This window comes from Triturus cristatus, chromosome 12 (assembly GCF_964204655.1).
Source record: "Triturus cristatus chromosome 12, aTriCri1.1, whole genome shotgun sequence".
Classification (NCBI taxonomy): Eukaryota; Metazoa; Chordata; class Amphibia; order Caudata; family Salamandridae; genus Triturus; species Triturus cristatus.
In genome coordinates this window covers 217023195-217040163 of record NC_140595.1, presented here as the reverse complement: position 1 = coordinate 217040163, position 16969 = coordinate 217023195, and the positions used below count along the sequence as shown (strand labels likewise).

General features: G+C 45.0%; 17 non-coding genes across 17 annotated transcripts; all 17 read left to right on the top strand.

Annotated features, from left to right (window-relative positions):
* The first annotated feature begins 442 nt into the window (after positions 1–442).
* On the top strand, positions 443–557 carry LOC146773550 (U5 spliceosomal RNA). The gene has a single exon (XR_014974978.1). It is a non-coding gene; the product is annotated as a U5 spliceosomal RNA (small nuclear RNA).
* Positions 558–1446: 889 nt separating this feature from the next.
* On the top strand, positions 1447–1561 carry LOC146773549 (U5 spliceosomal RNA). Its single transcript, XR_014974573.1, has one exon. It is a non-coding gene; the product is annotated as a U5 spliceosomal RNA (small nuclear RNA).
* Positions 1562–2437: 876 nt separating this feature from the next.
* On the top strand, positions 2438–2552 carry LOC146773548 (U5 spliceosomal RNA). The gene has a single exon (XR_014974976.1). It is a non-coding gene; the product is annotated as a U5 spliceosomal RNA (small nuclear RNA).
* Positions 2553–3391: 839 nt separating this feature from the next.
* LOC146773547 (U5 spliceosomal RNA) lies at positions 3392–3506 on the top strand. The gene has a single exon (XR_014974975.1). It is a non-coding gene; the product is annotated as a U5 spliceosomal RNA (small nuclear RNA).
* An 839-nt stretch (positions 3507–4345) lies between these two features.
* On the top strand, positions 4346–4460 carry LOC146773546 (U5 spliceosomal RNA). Its single transcript, XR_014974974.1, has one exon. It is a non-coding gene; the product is annotated as a U5 spliceosomal RNA (small nuclear RNA).
* An 888-nt stretch (positions 4461–5348) lies between these two features.
* On the top strand, positions 5349–5463 carry LOC146773545 (U5 spliceosomal RNA). The gene has a single exon (XR_014973955.1). It is a non-coding gene; the product is annotated as a U5 spliceosomal RNA (small nuclear RNA).
* An 876-nt stretch (positions 5464–6339) lies between these two features.
* On the top strand, positions 6340–6454 carry LOC146773544 (U5 spliceosomal RNA). Its single transcript, XR_014974973.1, has one exon. It is a non-coding gene; the product is annotated as a U5 spliceosomal RNA (small nuclear RNA).
* An 876-nt stretch (positions 6455–7330) lies between these two features.
* Positions 7331–7445, top strand: LOC146773543 (U5 spliceosomal RNA). Its single transcript, XR_014974972.1, has one exon. It is a non-coding gene; the product is annotated as a U5 spliceosomal RNA (small nuclear RNA).
* An 853-nt stretch (positions 7446–8298) lies between these two features.
* Positions 8299–8413, top strand: LOC146773542 (U5 spliceosomal RNA). The gene has a single exon (XR_014974970.1). It is a non-coding gene; the product is annotated as a U5 spliceosomal RNA (small nuclear RNA).
* Positions 8414–9302: 889 nt separating this feature from the next.
* LOC146773541 (U5 spliceosomal RNA) lies at positions 9303–9417 on the top strand. Its single transcript, XR_014974572.1, has one exon. It is a non-coding gene; the product is annotated as a U5 spliceosomal RNA (small nuclear RNA).
* An 876-nt stretch (positions 9418–10293) lies between these two features.
* Positions 10294–10408, top strand: LOC146773540 (U5 spliceosomal RNA). The gene has a single exon (XR_014974969.1). It is a non-coding gene; the product is annotated as a U5 spliceosomal RNA (small nuclear RNA).
* An 853-nt stretch (positions 10409–11261) lies between these two features.
* Positions 11262–11376, top strand: LOC146773539 (U5 spliceosomal RNA). Its single transcript, XR_014974968.1, has one exon. It is a non-coding gene; the product is annotated as a U5 spliceosomal RNA (small nuclear RNA).
* Positions 11377–12265: 889 nt separating this feature from the next.
* On the top strand, positions 12266–12380 carry LOC146773538 (U5 spliceosomal RNA). The gene has a single exon (XR_014974571.1). It is a non-coding gene; the product is annotated as a U5 spliceosomal RNA (small nuclear RNA).
* Positions 12381–13256: 876 nt separating this feature from the next.
* On the top strand, positions 13257–13371 carry LOC146773537 (U5 spliceosomal RNA). The gene has a single exon (XR_014974967.1). It is a non-coding gene; the product is annotated as a U5 spliceosomal RNA (small nuclear RNA).
* Positions 13372–14224: 853 nt separating this feature from the next.
* On the top strand, positions 14225–14339 carry LOC146773536 (U5 spliceosomal RNA). Its single transcript, XR_014973756.1, has one exon. It is a non-coding gene; the product is annotated as a U5 spliceosomal RNA (small nuclear RNA).
* Positions 14340–15228: 889 nt separating this feature from the next.
* On the top strand, positions 15229–15343 carry LOC146773535 (U5 spliceosomal RNA). Its single transcript, XR_014974966.1, has one exon. It is a non-coding gene; the product is annotated as a U5 spliceosomal RNA (small nuclear RNA).
* An 852-nt stretch (positions 15344–16195) lies between these two features.
* LOC146773534 (U5 spliceosomal RNA) lies at positions 16196–16310 on the top strand. Its single transcript, XR_014974964.1, has one exon. It is a non-coding gene; the product is annotated as a U5 spliceosomal RNA (small nuclear RNA).
* The last annotated feature ends 659 nt before the right edge of the window (positions 16311–16969 follow it).

Here is a 16969-nt window from a genome sequence, read left to right as displayed (position 1 = left end):
CTTGTTTCACGTGTCTCCAGCCTAGACAGATATATCCTTCTATATTCAGGTTTAATGAAAGTACGTGTGAAAAAGGCACATACGGTGCATGGCTATGTGTAGAGCGTGTTGAAAGTGTAAAATGGCTAGGGGACAAAAGGCCTACAGTGCCACTTAACTAAAAGCCTGTTTCACATTTCCTGTTCCCCTTCCCCAGCAGCCCCGACAACTCCTAATGAGCTGAGGTGAGTACAAAAGAAATTTGCATATTCCCAGACATACACATGTGAACAGTCCACCTTTTTGTACCTTGAGCAGAGACTTTGAAATGTTGGCCTGTTTTGCCCACCGGCCTGGTTCTCGCCCTCTTTCTTAGAGCCTGAAAATACCTTTCAGGTCCTCACCCTCGCAATGACAGGGTCTTTGATGTGCCGCCACTTACCCTAGAGAGCTATATTGTCACTTACTCTGGTTTCTCTTCAAAACGAAAAAATCTTTCGCCTTTTACTAAAGATTTCCGTGGAGAGGAACATTTAAGAGTTTATTCAATTTTTTTAAGCCTTGCCACAGGTGAGGCTGTTTATCATTTGTTTAAAAGAAAAGCATTACAAGTTGGGGAATATCCAGCAATTGTCTGCTGCTTTTTTGGGGGACATGAGTTTGGTGTTTTATTCCTGAGCTCTCTGCTTGCTCATTTGCATAAACAGAGTGCAGGAGAGGTGCCTCATGGGAAAGAGCTTGTGCAGTGCATGAGATTGCTTTTCTTGACTGACTTGAAACTTCACGATCGCAGGCAGTATATTTTCTTATCTCCCAAAGATCCTGCTGCCAGATCCCAGAGGTCACCCTCCTTTTTAAAGGTGGGACCAAGACTCATGCTGTGCTTTTCATAGGGCTTGCCCGTTATTTGTGTCCGTTTAGAGGTGCCCTGAGAGGTCGCCAATCCTGAGTCAGCTTCCTCTCAGGTAGACTTGAAGGGGCACGTCAGACTTGTTTCACGTGTCTCCAGCCTAGACAGATATATCCTTCTATATTCAGGTTTAATGAAAGTACGTGTGAAAAAGGCACATACGGTGCATGGCTATGTGTAGAGCACAGTGGTGGCTCTGAGCATATCGATTGGAGGGATGGTGTTGAAAGCGTAAAATGGCTAGGGGACAAAAGGCCTACAGTGCCACTTAACTAAAAGCCTGATTCACATTTCCTGTTCCCCTTCCCCAGCAGCCCCGACAACTCCTAATGAGCTGAGGTGAGTACAAAAGAAATTTGCATATTCCCAGACATACACATGTGAACAGTCCACCTTTTTGTACCTTGAGCAGAGACTCTGAAATGTTGGCCTGTTTTGCCCACCGGCCTGGTTCTCGCCCTCTTTCTTAGAGCCTGAAAATACCTTTCAGGTCCTCACCCTCGCAATGACAGGGTCTTTGATGTGGCGCCACTTACCCTAGAGAGCTATATTGTCACTTATTCTGGTTTCTCTTCAAAACGAAAAAATCTTTCGCCTTTTACTAAAGATTTCCGTGGCGAGGAACATTTAAGAGTTTATTCAATTTTTTTAAGCCTTGCCACAGGTGAGGCTGTTTATCATTTGTTTAAAAGAAAAGTATTAGAAGTTGGGGAATATCCAGCAATTGTCTGCTGCTTTTTTGGGGGACATGAGTTTGGTGTTTTATTCCTGAGCTCTCTGCTTGCTCATTTGCATAAACAGAGTGCAGGAGAGGTGCCTCATGGGAAAGAGCTTGTGCAGTGCATGAGATTGCTTTTCTTGACTGACTTCAAACTTCACGATCGCAGGCAGTATATTTTCTTATCTCCCAAAGATCCTGCTGCCAGATCCCAGAGGTCACCCTCCTTTTTAAAGGTGGGACCAAGACTCATGCTGTGCTTTTCATAGGGCTTGCCCCTTATTTGTGCCCGTGAGAGGTCACCAATCCTGAGTCAGCTTCCTCTCAGGTAGACTTGAAGGGGCACGTCAGACTTGTTTCATGTGTCTCCAGCCTAGACAGATATATCCTTCTATATTCAGGTTTAATGAAAGTACGTGTGAAAAAGGCACATACGGTGCATGGCTATGTGTAGAGCACAGTGGTGGCTCTGAGCATATCGATTGGAGGGATGGTGTTGAAAGCGTAAAATGGCTAGGGGACAAAAGGCCTACAGTGCCACTTAACTAAAAGCCTGATTCACATTTCCTGTTCCCCTTCCCCAGCAGCCCCGACAACTCCTAATGAGCTGAGGTGAGTACAAAAGAAATTTGCATATTCCCAGACATACACATGTGAACAGTCCACCTTTTTGTACCTTGAGCAGAGACTTTGAAATGTTGGCCTGTTTTGCCCACCGGCCTGGTTCTCGCCCTCTTTCTTAGAGCCTGAAAATACCTTTCAGGTCCTCACCCTCGCAATGACAGGGTCTTTGATGTGCCGCCACTTACCCTAGAGAGCTATATTGTCACTTACTCTGGTTTCTCTTCAAAACGAAAAAATCTTTCGCCTTTTACTAAAGATTTCCGTGGAGAGGAACATTTAAGAGTTTATTCAATTTTTTTAAGCCTTGCCACAGGTGAGGCTGTTTATCATTTGTTTAAAAGAAAAGCATTACAAGTTGGGGAATATCCAGCAATTGTCTGCTGCTTTTTTGGGGGACATGAGTTTGGTGTTTTATTCCTGAGCTCTCTGCTTGCTCATTTGCATAAACAGAGTGCAGGAGAGGTGCCTCATGGGAAAGAGCTTGTGCAGTGCATGAGATTGCTTTTCTTGACTGACTTGAAACTTCACGATCGCAGGCAGTATATTTTCTTATCTCCCAAAGATCCTGCTGCCAGATCCCAGAGGTCACCCTCCTTTTTAAAGGTGGGACCAAGACTCATGCTGTGCTTTTCATAGGGCTTGCCCGTTATTTGTGCCCGTTGAGGTCGCCAATCCTGAGTCAGCTTCCTCTCAGGTAGACTTGAAGGGGCACGTCAGACTTGTTTCACGTGTCTCCAGCCTAGACAGATATATCCTTCTATATTCAGGTTTAATGAAAGTACGTGTGAAAAAGGCACATACGGTGCATGGCTATGTGTAGAGCGTGTTGAAAGCGTAAAATGGCTAGGGGACAAAAGGCCTACAGTGCCACTTAACTAAAAGCCTGATTCACATTTCCTGTTCCCCTTCCCCAGCAGCCCCGACAACTCCTAATGAGCTGAGGTGAGTACAAAAGAAATTTGCATATTCCCAGACATACACATGTGAACAGTCCACCTTTTTGTACCTTGAGCAGAGACTTTGAAATGTTGGCCTGTTTTGCCCACCGGCCTGGTTCTCGCCCTCTTTCTTAGAGCCTGAAAATACCTTTCAGGTCCTCACCCTCGCAATGACAGGGTCTTTGATGTGCCGCCACTTACCCTAGAGAGCTATATTGTCACTTACTCTGGTTTCTCTTCAAAACGAAAAAATCTTTCGCCTTTTACTAAAGATTTCCGTGGAGAGGAACATTTAAGAGTTTATTCAATTTTTTTAAGCCTTGCCACAGGTGAGGCTGTTTATCATTTGTTTAAAAGAAAAGCATTACAAGTTGGGGAATATCCAGCAATTGTCTGTTGCTTTTTTGGGGGACATGAGTTTGGTGTTTTATTCCTGAGCTCTCTGCTTGCTCATTTGCATAAACAGAGTGCAGGAGAGGTGCCTCATGGGAAAGAGCTTGTGCAGTGCATGAGATTGCTTTTCTTGACTGACTTGAAACTTCACGATCGCAGGCAGTATATTTTCTTATCTCCCAAAGATCCTGCTGCCAGATCCCAGAGGTCACCCTCCTTTTTAAAGGTGGGACCAAGACTCATGCTGTGCTTTTCATAGGGCTTGCCCGTTAGAGGTGCCCGTTGAGGTCGCCAATCCTGAGTCAGCTTCCTCTCAGGTAGACTTGAAGGGGCACGTCAGACTTGTTTCACGTGTCTCCAGCCTAGACAGATATATCCTTCTATATTCAGGTTTAATGAAAGTACGTGTGAAAAAGGCACATACGGTGCATGGCTATGTGTAGAGCGTGTTGAAAGCGTAAAATGGCTAGGGGACAAAAGGCCTACAGTGCCACTTAACTAAAAGCCTGATTCACATTTCCTGTTCCCCTTCCCCAGCAGCCCCGACAACTCCTAATGAGCTGAGGTGAGTACAAAAGAAATTTGCATATTCCCAGACATACACATGTGAACAGTCCACCTTTTTGTACCTTGAGCAGAGACTTTGAAATGTTGGCCTGTTTTGCCCACCGGCCTGGTTCTCGCCCTCTTTCTTAGAGCCTGAAAATACCTTTCAGGTCCTCACCCTCGCAATGACAGGGTCTTTGATGTGCCGCAACTTACCCTAGAGAGCTATATTGTCACTTACTCTGGTTTCTCTTCAAAACGAAAAAATCTTTCGCCTTTTACTAAAGATTTCCGTGGAGAGGAACATTTAAGAGTTTATTCAATTTTTTTAAGCCTTGCCACAGGTGAGGCTGTTTATCATTTGTTTAAAAGAAAAGCATTACAAGTTGGGGAATATCCAGCAATTGTCTGCTGCTTTTTTGGGGGACATGAGTTTGGTGTTTTATTCCTGAGCTCTCTGCTTGCTCATTTGCATAAACAGAGTGCAGGAGAGGTGCCTCATGGGAAAGAGCTTGTGCAGTGCATGAGATTGCTTTTCTTGACTGACTTGAAACTTCACGATCGCAGGCAGTATATTTTCTTATCTCCCAAAGATCCTGCTGCCAGATCCCAGAGGTCACCCTCCTTTTTAAAGGTGGGACCAAGACTCATGCTGTGCTTTTCATAGGGCTTGCCCGTTATTTGTGCCTGTTAGAGGTGCCCTGAGAGGTCGCCAATCCTGAGTCAGCTTCCTCTCAGGTAGACTTGAAGGGGCACGTCAGACTTGTTTCACGTGTCTCCAGCCTAGACAGATATATCCTTCTATATTCAGGTTTAATGAAAGTACGTGTGAAAAAGGCACATACGGTGCATGGCTATGTGTAGAGCACAGTGGTGGCTCTGAGCATATCGATTGGAGGGATGGTGTTGAAAGCGTAAAATGGCTAGGGGACAAAAGGCCTACAGTGCCACTTAACTAAAAGCCTGATTCACATTTCCTGTTCCCCTTCCCCAGCAGCCCCGACAACTCCTAATGAGCTGAGGTGAGTACAAAAGAAATTTGCATATTCCCAGACATACACATGTGAACAGTCCACCTTTTTGTACCTTGAGCAGAGACTTTGAAATGTTGGCCTGTTTTGCCCACCGGCCTGGTTCTCGCCCTCTTTCTTAGAGCCTGAAAATACCTTTCAGGTCCTCACCCTCGCAATGACAGGGTCTTTGATGTGCCGCCACTTACCCTAGAGAGCTATATTGTCACTTACTCTGGTTTCTCTTCAAAACGAAAAAATCTTTCGCCTTTTACTAAAGATTTCCGTGGAGAGGAACATTTAAGAGTTTATTCAATTTTTTTAATCCTTGCCACAGGTGAGGCTGTTTATCATTTGTTTAAAAGAAAAGCATTACAAGTTGGGGAATATCCAGCAATTGTCTGCTGCTTTTTTGGGGGACATGAGTTTGGTGTTTTATTCCTGAGCTCTCTGCTTGCTCATTTGCATAAACAGAGTGCAGGAGAGGTGCCTCATGGGAAAGAGCTTGTGCAGTGCATGAGATTGCTTTTCTTGACTGACTTGAAACTTCACGATTGCAGGCAGTATATTTTCTTATCTCCCAAAGATCCTGCTGCCAGATCCCAGAGGTCACCCTCCTTTTTAAAGGTGGGACCAAGACTCATGCTGTGCTTTTCATAGGGCTTGCCCGTTATTTGTGCCCGTGAGAGGTCACCAATCCTGAGTCAGCTTCCTCTCAGGTAGACTTGAAGGGGCACGTCAGACTTGTTTCATGTGTCTCCAGCCTAGACAGATATATCCTTCTATATTCAGGTTTAATGAAAGTACGTGTGAAAAAGGCACATACGGTGCATGGCTATGTGTAGAGCACAGTGGTGGCTCTGAGCATATCGATTGGAGAGATGGTGTTGAAAGCGTAAAATGGCTAGGGGACAAAAGGCCTACAGTGCCACTTAACTAAAAGCCTGATTCACATTTCCTGTTCCCCTTCCCCAGCAGCCCCGACAACTCCTAATGAGCTGAGGTGAGTACAAAAGAAATTTGCATATTCCCAGACATACACATGTGAACAGTCCACCTTTTTGTACCTTGAGCAGAGACTTTGAAATGTTGGCCTGTTTTGCCCACCGGCCTGGTTCTCGCCCTCTTTCTTAGAGCCTGAAAATACCTTTCAGGTCCTCACCCTCGCAATGACAGGGTCTTTGATGTGCCGCCACTTACCCTAGAGAGCTATATTGTCACTTACTCTGGTTTCTCTTCAAAACGAAAAAATCTTTCGCCTTTTACTAAAGATTTCCGTGGAGAGGAACATTTAAGAGTTTATTCAATTTTTTTAAGCCTTGCCACAGGTGAGGCTGTTTATCATTTGTTTAAAAGAAAAGCATTACAAGTTGGGGAATATCCAGCAATTGTCTGCTGCTTTTTTGGGGGACATGGGTTTGGTGTTTTATTCCTGAGCTCTCTGCTTGCTCATTTGCATAAACAGAGTGCAGGAGAGGTGCCTCATGGGAAAGAGCTTGTGCAGTGCATGAGATTGCTTTTCTTGACTGACTTGAAACTTCACGATTGCAGGCAGTATATTTTCTTATCTCCCAAAGATCCTGCTGCCAGATCCCAGAGGTCACCCTCCTTTTTAAAGGTGGGACCAAGACTCATGCTGTGCTTTTCATAGGGCTTGCCCGTTATTTGTGCCCGTGAGAGGTCACCAATCCTGAGTCAGCTTCCTCTCAGGTAGACTTGAAGGGGCACGTCAGACTTGTTTCATGTGTCTCCAGCCTAGACAGATATATCCTTCTATATTCAGGTTTAATGAAAGTACGTGTGAAAAAGGCACATACGGTGCATGGCTATGTGTAGAGCACAGTGGTGGCTCTGAGCATATCGATTGGAGAGATGGTGTTGAAAGCGTAAAATGGCTAGGGGACAAAAGGCCTACAGTGCCACTTAACTAAAAGCCTGATTCACATTTCCTGTTCCCCTTCCCCAGCAGCCCCGACAACTCCTAATGAGCTGAGGTGAGTACAAAAGAAATTTGCATATTCCCAGACATACACATGTGAACAGTCCACCTTTTTGTACCTTGAGCAGAGACTTTGAAATGTTGGCCTGTTTTGCCCACCGGCCTGGTTCTCGCCCTCTTTCTTAGAGCCTGAAAATACCTTTCAGGTCCTCACCCTCGCAATGACAGGGTCTTTGATGTGCCGCCACTTACCCTAGAGAGCTATATTGTCACTTACTCTGGTTTCTCTTCAAAACGAAAAAATCTTTCGCCTTTTACTAAAGATTTCCGTGGAGAGGAACATTTAAGAGTTTATTCAATTTTTTTAAGCCTTGCCACAGGTGAGGCTGTTTATCATTTGTTTAAAAGAAAAGCATTACAAGTTGGGGAATATCCAGCAATTGTCTGCTGCTTTTTTGAGGGACATGAGTTTGGTGTTTTATTCCTGAGCTCTCTGCTTGCTCATTTGCATAAACAGAGTGCAGGAGAGGTGCCTCATGGGAAAGAGCTTGTGCAGTGCATGAGATTGCTTTTCTTGACTGACTTGAAACTTCACGATCGCAGGCAGTATATTTTTTTATCTCCCAAAGATCCTGCTGCCAGACCCCAGAGGTCACCCTCCTTTTTAAAGGTGGGACCAAGACTCATGCTGTGCTTTTCATAGGGCTTGCCCGTTATTTGTGCCCGTTTAGAGGTGCCCTGAGAGGTCGCCAATCCTGAGTCAGCTTCCTCTCAGGTAGACTTGAAGGGGCACGTCAGACTTGTTTCACGTGTCTCCAGCCTAGACAGATATATCCTTCTATATTCAGGTTTAATGAAAGTACGTGTGAAAAAGGCACATACGGTGCATGGCTATGTGTAGAGCGTGTTGAAAGTGTAAAATGGCTAGGGGACAAAAGGCCTACAGTGCCACTTAACTAAAAGCCTGTTTCACATTTCCTGTTCCCCTTCCCCAGCAGCCCCGACAACTCCTAATGAGCTGAGGTGAGTACAAAAGAAATTTGCATATTCCCAGACATACACATGTGAACAGTCCACCTTTTTGTACCTTGAGCAGAGACTTTGAAATGTTGGCCTGTTTTGCCCACCGGCCTGGTTCTCGCCCTCTTTCTTAGAGCCTGAAAATACCTTTCAGGTCCTCACCCTCGCAATGACAGGGTCTTTGATGTGCCGCCACTTACCCTAGAGAGCTATATTGTCACTTACTCTGGTTTCTCTTCAAAACGAAAAAATCTTTCGCCTTTTACTAAAGATTTCCGTGGAGAGGAACATTTAAGAGTTTATTCAATTTTTTTAAGCCTTGCCACAGGTGAGGCTGTTTATCATTTGTTTAAAAGAAAAGCATTACAAGTTGGGGAATATCCAGCAATTGTCTGCTGCTTTTTTGGGGGACATGAGTTTGGTGTTTTATTCCTGAGCTCTCTGCTTGCTCATTTGCATAAACAGAGTGCAGGAGAGGTGCCTCATGGGAAAGAGCTTGTGCAGTGCATGAGATTGCTTTTCTTGACTGACTTGAAACTTCACGATCGCAGGCAGTATATTTTCTTATCTCCCAAAGATCCTGCTGCCAGATCCCAGAGGTCACCCTCCTTTTTAAAGGTGGGACCAAGACTCATGCTGTGCTTTTCATAGGGCTTGCCCGTTATTTGTGTCCGTTTAGAGGTGCCCTGAGAGGTCGCCAATTCTGAGTCAGCTTCCTCTCAGGTAGACTTGAAGGGGCACGTCAGACTTGTTTCACGTGTCTCCAGCCTAGACAGATATATCCTTCTATATTCAGGTTTAATGAAAGTACGTGTGAAAAAGGCACATACGGTGCATGGCTATGTGTAGATCACAGTGGTGGCTCTGAGCATATCGATTGGAGGGATGGTGTTGAAAGCGTAAAATGGCTAGGGGACAAAAGGCCTACAGTGCCACTTAACTAAAAGCCTGATTCACATTTCCTGTTCCCCTTCCCCAGCAGCCCCGACAACTCCTAATGAGCTGAGGTGAGTACAAAAGAAATTTGCATATTCCCAGACATACACATGTGAACAGTCCACCTTTTTGTACCTTGAGCAGAGACTCTGAAATGTTGGCCTGTTTTGCCCACCGGCCTGGTTCTCGCCCTCTTTCTTAGAGCCTGAAAATACCTTTCAGGTCCTCACCCTCGCAATGACAGGGTCTTTGATGTGGCGCCACTTACCCTAGAGAGCTATATTGTCACTTATTCTGGTTTCTCTTCAAAACGAAAAAATCTTTCGCCTTTTACTAAAGATTTCCGTGGCGAGGAACATTTAAGAGTTTATTCAATTTTTTTAAGCCTTGCCACAGGTGAGGCTGTTTATCATTTGTTTAAAAGAAAAGTATTAGAAGTTGGGGAATATCCAGCAATTGTCTGCTGCTTTTTTGGGGGACATGAGTTTGGTGTTTTATTCCTGAGCTCTCTGCTTGCTCATTTGCATAAACAGAGTGCAGGAGAGGTGCCTCATGGGAAAGAGCTTGTGCAGTGCATGAGATTGCTTTTCTTGACTGACTTCAAACTTCACGATCGCAGGCAGTATATTTTCTTATCTCCCAAAGATCCTGCTGCCAGATCCCAGAGGTCACCCTCCTTTTTAAAGGTGGGACCAAGACTCATGCTGTGCTTTTCATAGGGCTTGCCCCTTATTTGTGCCCGTGAGAGGTCACCAATCCTGAGTCAGCTTCCTCTCAGGTAGACTTGAAGGGGCACGTCAGACTTGTTTCATGTGTCTCCAGCCTAGACAGATATATCCTTCTATATTCAGGTTTAATGAAAGTACGTGTGAAAAAGGCACATACGGTGCATGGCTATGTGTAGAGCACAGTGGTGGCTCTGAGCATATCGATTGGAGAGATGGTGTTGAAAGCGTAAAATGGCTAGGGGACAAAAGGCCTACAGTGCCACTTAACTAAAAGCCTGATTCACATTTCCTGTTCCCCTTCCCCAGCAGCCCCGACAACTCCTAATGAGCTGAGGTGAGTACAAAAGAAATTTGCATATTCCCAGACATACACATGTGAACAGTCCACCTTTTTGTACCTTGAGCAGAGACTTTGAAATGTTGGCCTGTTTTGCCCACCGGCCTGGTTCTCGCCCTCTTTCTTAGAGCCTGAAAATACCTTTCAGGTCCTCACCCTCGCAATGACAGGGTCTTTGATGTGCCGCCACTTACCCTAGAGAGCTATATTGTCACTTACTCTGGTTTCTCTTCAAAACGAAAAAATCTTTCGCCTTTTACTAAAGATTTCCGTGGAGAGGAACATTTAAGAGTTTATTCAATTTTTTTAAGCCTTGCCACAGGTGAGGCTGTTTATCATTTGTTTAAAAGAAAAGCATTACAAGTTGGGGAATATCCAGCAATTGTCTGCTGCTTTTTTGAGGGACATGAGTTTGGTGTTTTATTCCTGAGCTCTCTGCTTGCTCATTTGCATAAACAGAGTGCAGGAGAGGTGCCTCATGGGAAAGAGCTTGTGCAGTGCATGAGATTGCTTTTCTTGACTGACTTGAAACTTCACGATCGCAGGCAGTATATTTTTTTATCTCCCAAAGATCCTGCTGCCAGACCCCAGAGGTCACCCTCCTTTTTAAAGGTGGGACCAAGACTCATGCTGTGCTTTTCATAGGGCTTGCCTGTTATTTGTGCCCGTTTAGAGGTGCCCTGAGAGGTCGCCAATCCTGAGTCAGCTTCCTCTCAGGTAGACTTGAAGGGGCACGTCAGACTTGTTTCACGTGTCTCCAGCCTAGACAGATATATCCTTCTATATTCAGGTTTAATGAAAGTACGTGTGAAAAAGGCACATACGGTGCATGGCTATGTGTAGAGCGTGTTGAAAGTGTAAAATGGCTAGGGGACAAAAGGCCTACAGTGCCACTTAACTAAAAGCCTGTTTCACATTTCCTGTTCCCCTTCCCCAGCAGCCCCGACAACTCCTAATGAGCTGAGGTGAGTACAAAAGAAATTTGCATATTCCCAGACATACACATGTGAACAGTCCACCTTTTTGTACCTTGAGCAGAGACTTTGAAATGTTGGCCTGTTTTGCCCACCGGCCTGGTTCTCGCCCTCTTTCTTAGAGCCTGAAAATACCTTTCAGGTCCTCACCCTCGCAATGACAGGGTCTTTGATGTGCCGCCACTTACCCTAGAGAGCTATATTGTCACTTACTCTGGTTTCTCTTCAAAACGAAAAAATCTTTCGCCTTTTACTAAAGATTTCCGTGGAGAGGAACATTTAAGAGTTTATTCAATTTTTTTAAGCCTTGCCACAGGTGAGGCTGTTTATCATTTGTTTAAAAGAAAAGCATTACAAGTTGGGGAATATCCAGCAATTGTCTGCTGCTTTTTTGGGGGACATGAGTTTGGTGTTTTATTCCTGAGCTCTCTGCTTGCTCATTTGCATAAACAGAGTGCAGGAGAGGTGCCTCATGGGAAAGAGCTTGTGCAGTGCATGAGATTGCTTTTCTTGACTGACTTGAAACTTCACGATCGCAGGCAGTATATTTTCTTATCTCCCAAAGATCCTGCTGCCAGATCCCAGAGGTCACCCTCCTTTTTAAAGGTGGGACCAAGACTCATGCTGTGCTTTTCATAGGGCTTGCCCGTTATTTGTGTCCGTTTAGAGGTGCCCTGAGAGGTCGCCAATCCTGAGTCAGCTTCCTCTCAGGTAGACTTGAAGGGGCACGTCAGACTTGTTTCACGTGTCTCCAGCCTAGACAGATATATCCTTCTATATTCAGGTTTAATGAAAGTACGTGTGAAAAAGGCACATACGGTGCATGGCTATGTGTAGAGCACAGTGGTGGCTCTGAGCATATCGATTGGAGGGATGGTGTTGAAAGCGTAAAATGGCTAGGGGACAAAAGGCCTACAGTGCCACTTAACTAAAAGCCTGATTCACATTTCCTGTTCCCCTTCCCCAGCAGCCCCGACAACTCCTAATGAGCTGAGGTGAGTACAAAAGAAATTTGCATATTCCCAGACATACACATGTGAACAGTCCACCTTTTTGTACCTTGAGCAGAGACTCTGAAATGTTGGCCTGTTTTGCCCACCGGCCTGGTTCTCGCCCTCTTTCTTAGAGCCTGAAAATACCTTTCAGGTCCTCACCCTCGCAATGACAGGGTCTTTGATGTGGCGCCACTTACCCTAGAGAGCTATATTGTCACTTATTCTGGTTTCTCTTCAAAACGAAAAAATCTTTCGCCTTTTACTAAAGATTTCCGTGGCGAGGAACATTTAAGAGTTTATTCAATTTTTTTAAGCCTTGCCACAGGTGAGGCTGTTTATCATTTGTTTAAAAGAAAAGTATTAGAAGTTGGGGAATATCCAGCAATTGTCTGCTGCTTTTTTGGGGGACATGAGTTTGGTGTTTTATTCCTGAGCTCTCTGCTTGCTCATTTGCATAAACAGAGTGCAGGAGAGGTGCCTCATGGGAAAGAGCTTGTGCAGTGCATGAGATTGCTTTTCTTGACTGACTTCAAACTTCACGATCGCAGGCAGTATATTTTCTTATCTCCCAAAGATCCTGCTGCCAGATCCCAGAGGTCACCCTCCTTTTTAAAGGTGGGACCAAGACTCATGCTGTGCTTTTCATAGGGCTTGCCCCTTATTTGTGCCCGTGAGAGGTCACCAATCCTGAGTCAGCTTCCTCTCAGGTAGACTTGAAGGGGCACGTCAGACTTGTTTCATGTGTCTCCAGCCTAGACAGATATATCCTTCTATATTCAGGTTTAATGAAAGTACGTGTGAAAAAGGCACATACGGTGCATGGCTATGTGTAGAGCACAGTGGTGGCTCTGAGCATATCGATTGGAGAGATGGTGTTGAAAGCGTAAAATGGCTAGGGGACAAAAGGCCTACAGTGCCACTTAACTAAAAGCCTGATTCACATTTCCTGTTCCCCTTCCCCAGCAGCCCCGACAACTCCTAATGAGCTGAGGTGAGTACAAAAGAAATTTGCATATTCCCAGACATACACATGTGAACAGTCCACCTTTTTGTACCTTGAGCAGAGACTTTGAAATGTTGGCCTGTTTTGCCCACCGGCCTGGTTCTCGCCCTCTTTCTTAGAGCCTGAAAATACCTTTCAGGTCCTCACCCTCGCAATGACAGGGTCTTTGATGTGCCGCCACTTACCCTAGAGAGCTATATTGTCACTTACTCTGGTTTCTCTTCAAAACGAAAAAATCTTTCGCCTTTTACTAAAGATTTCCGTGGAGAGGAACATTTAAGAGTTTATTCAATTTTTTTAAGCCTTGCCACAGGTGAGGCTGTTTATCATTTGTTTAAAAGAAAAGCATTACAAGTTGGGGAATATCCAGCAATTGTCTGCTGCTTTTTTGGGGGACATGAGTTTGGTGTTTTATTCCTGAGCTCTCTGCTTGCTCATTTGCATAAACAGAGTGCAGGAGAGGTGCCTCATGGGAAAGAGCTTGTGCAGTGCATGAGATTGCTTTTCTTGACTGACTTGAAGCTTCACGATTGCAGGCAGTATATTTTCTTATCTCCCAAAGATCCTGCTGCCAGATCCCAGAGGTCACCCTCCTTTTTAAAGGTGGGACCAAGACTCATGCTGTGCTTTTCATAGGGCTTGCCCGTTATTTGTGCCCGTTTAGAGGTGCCCTGAGAGGTCGCCAATCCTGAGTCAGCTTCCTCTCAGGTAGACTTGAAGGGGCACGTCAGACTTGTTTCACGTGTCTCCAGCCTAGACAGATATATCCTTCTATATTCAGGTTTAATGAAAGTACGTGTGAAAAAGGCACATACGGTGCATGGCTATGTGTAGAGCGTGTTGAAAGCGTAAAATGGCTAGGGGACAAAAGGCCTACAGTGCCACTTAACTAAAAGCCTGATTCACATTTCCTGTTCCCCTTCCCCAGCAGCCCCGACAACTCCTAATGAGCTGAGGTGAGTACAAAAGAAATTTGCATATTCCCAGACATACACATGTGAACAGTCCACCTTTTTGTACCTTGAGCAGAGACTTTGAAATGTTGGCCTGTTTTGCCCACCGGCCTGGTTCTCGCCCTCTTTCTTAGAGCCTGAAAATACCTTTCAGGTCCTCACCCTCGCAATGACAGGGTCTTTGATGTGCCGCCACTTACCCTAGAGAGCTATATTGTCACTTACTCTGGTTTCTCTTCAAAACGAAAAAATCTTTCGCCTTTTACTAAAGATTTCCGTGGAGAGGAACATTTAAGAGTTTATTCAATTTTTTTAAGCCTTGCCACAGGTGAGGTTGTTTATCATTTGTTTAAAAGAAAAGCATTACAAGTTGGGGAATATCCAGAAATTGTCTGCTGCTTTTTTGGGGGACATGAGTTTGGTGTTTTATTCCTGAGCTCTCTGCTTGCTCATTTGCATAAACAGAGTGCAGGAGAGGTGCCTCATGGGAAAGAGCTTGTGCAGTGCATGAGATTGCTTTTCTTGACTGACTTGAAACTTCACGATCGCAGGCAGTATATTTTCTTATCTCCCAAAGATCCTGCTGCCAGATCCCAGAGGTCACCCTCCTTTTTAAAGGTGGGACCAAGACTCATGCTGTGCTTTTCATAGGGCTTGCCCGTTATTTGTGTCCGTTTAGAGGTGCCCTGAGAGGTCACCAATCCTGAGTCAGCTTCCTCTCAGGTAGACTTGAAGGGGCACGTCAGACTTGTTTCATGTGTCTCCAGCCTAGACAGATATATCCTTCTATATTCAGGTTTAATGAAAGTACGTGTGAAAAAGGCACATACGGTGCATGGCTATGTGTAGAGCACAGTGGTGGCTCTGAGCATATCGATTGGAGGGATGGTGTTGAAAGCGTAAAATGGCTAGGGGACAAAAGGCCTACAGTGCCACTTAACTAAAAGCCTGATTCACATTTCCTGTTCCCCTTCCCCAGCAGCCCCGACAACTCCTAATGAGCTGAGGTGAGTACAAAAGAAATTTGCATATTCCCAGACATACACATGTGAACAGTCCACCTTTTTGTACCTTGAGCAGAGACTTTGAAATGTTGGCCTGTTTTGCCCACCGGCCTGGTTCTCGCCCTCTTTCTTAGAGCCTGAAAATACCTTTCAGGTCCTCACCCTCGCAATGACAGGGTCTTTGATGTGCCGCCACTTACCCTAGAGAGCTATATTGTCACTTACTCTGGTTTCTCTTCAAAACGAAAAAATCTTTCGCCTTTTACTAAAGATTTCCGTGGAGAGGAACATTTAAGAGTTTATTCAATTTTTTTAAGCCTTGCCACAGGTGAGGCTGTTTATCATTTGTTTAAAAGAAAAGCATTACAAGTTGGGGAATATCCAGCAATTGTCTGCTGCTTTTTTGGGGGACATGAGTTTGGTGTTTTATTCCTGAGCTCTCTGCTTGCTCATTTGCATAAACAGAGTGCAGGAGAGGTGCCTCATGGGAAAGAGCTTGTGCAGTGCATGAGATTGCTTTTCTTGACTGACTTGAAGCTTCACGATTGCAGGCAGTATATTTTCTTATCTCCCAAAGATCCTGCTGCCAGATCCCAGAGGTCACCCTCCTTTTTAAAGGTGGGACCAAGACTCATGCTGTGCTTTTCATAGGGCTTGCCCGTTATTTGTGCCCGTTAGAGGTGCCCTGAGAGGTCGCCAATCCTGAGTCAGCTTCCTCTCAGGTAGACTTGAAGGGGCACGTCAGACTTGTTTCACGTGTCTCCAGCCTAGACAGATATATCCTTCTATATTCAGGTTTAATGAAAGTACGTGTGAAAAAGGCACATACGGTGCATGGCTATGTGTAGAGCGTGTTGAAAGCGTAAAATGGCTAGGGGACAAAAGGCCTACAGTGCCACTTAACTAAAAGCCTGATTCACATTTCCTGTTCCCCTTCCCCAGCAGCCCCGACAACTCCTAATGAGCTGAGGTGAGTACAAAAGAAATTTGCATATTCCCAGACATACACATGTGAACAGTCCACCTTTTTGTACCTTGAGCAGAGACTTTGAAATGTTGGCCTGTTTTGCCCACCGGCCTGGTTCTCGCCCTCTTTCTTAGAGCCTGAAAATACCTTTCAGGTCCTCACCCTCGCAATGACAGGGTCTTTGATGTGCCGCCACTTACCCTAGAGAGCTATATTGTCACTTACTCTGGTTTCTCTTCAAAACGAAAAAATCTTTCGCCTTTTACTAAAGATTTCCGTGGAGAGGAACATTTAAGAGTTTATTCAATTTTTTTAAGCCTTGCCACAGGTGAGGCTGTTTATCATTTGTTTAAAAGAAAAGCATTACAAGTTGGGGAATATCCAGCAATTGTCTGTTGCTTTTTTGGGGGACATGAGTTTGGTGTTTTATTCCTGAGCTCTCTGCTTGCTCATTTGCATAAACAGAGTGCAGGAGAGGTGCCTCATGGGAAAGAGCTTGTGCAGTGCATGAGATTGCTTTTCTTGACTGACTTGAAACTTCACGATCGCAGGCAGTATATTTTCTTATCTCCCAAAGATCCTGCTGCCAGATCCCAGAGGTCACCCTCCTTTTTAAAGGTGGGACCAAGACTCATGCTGTGCTTTTCATAGGGCTTGCCCGTTAGAGGTGCCCGTTGAGGTCGCCAATCCTGAGTCAGCTTCCTCTCAGGTAGACTTGAAGGGGCACGTCAGACTTGTTTCACGTGTCTCCAGCCTAGACAGATATATCCTTCTATATTCAGGTTTAATGAAAGTACGTGTGAAAAAGGCACATACGGTGCATGGCTATGTGTAGAGCGTGTTGAAAGCGTAAAATGGCTAGGGGACAAAAGGCCTACAGTGCCACTTAACTAAAAGCCTGATTCACATTTCCTGTTCCCCTTCCCCAGCAGCCCCGACAACTCCTAATGAGCTGAGGTGAGTACAAAAGAAATTTGCATATTCCCAGACATACA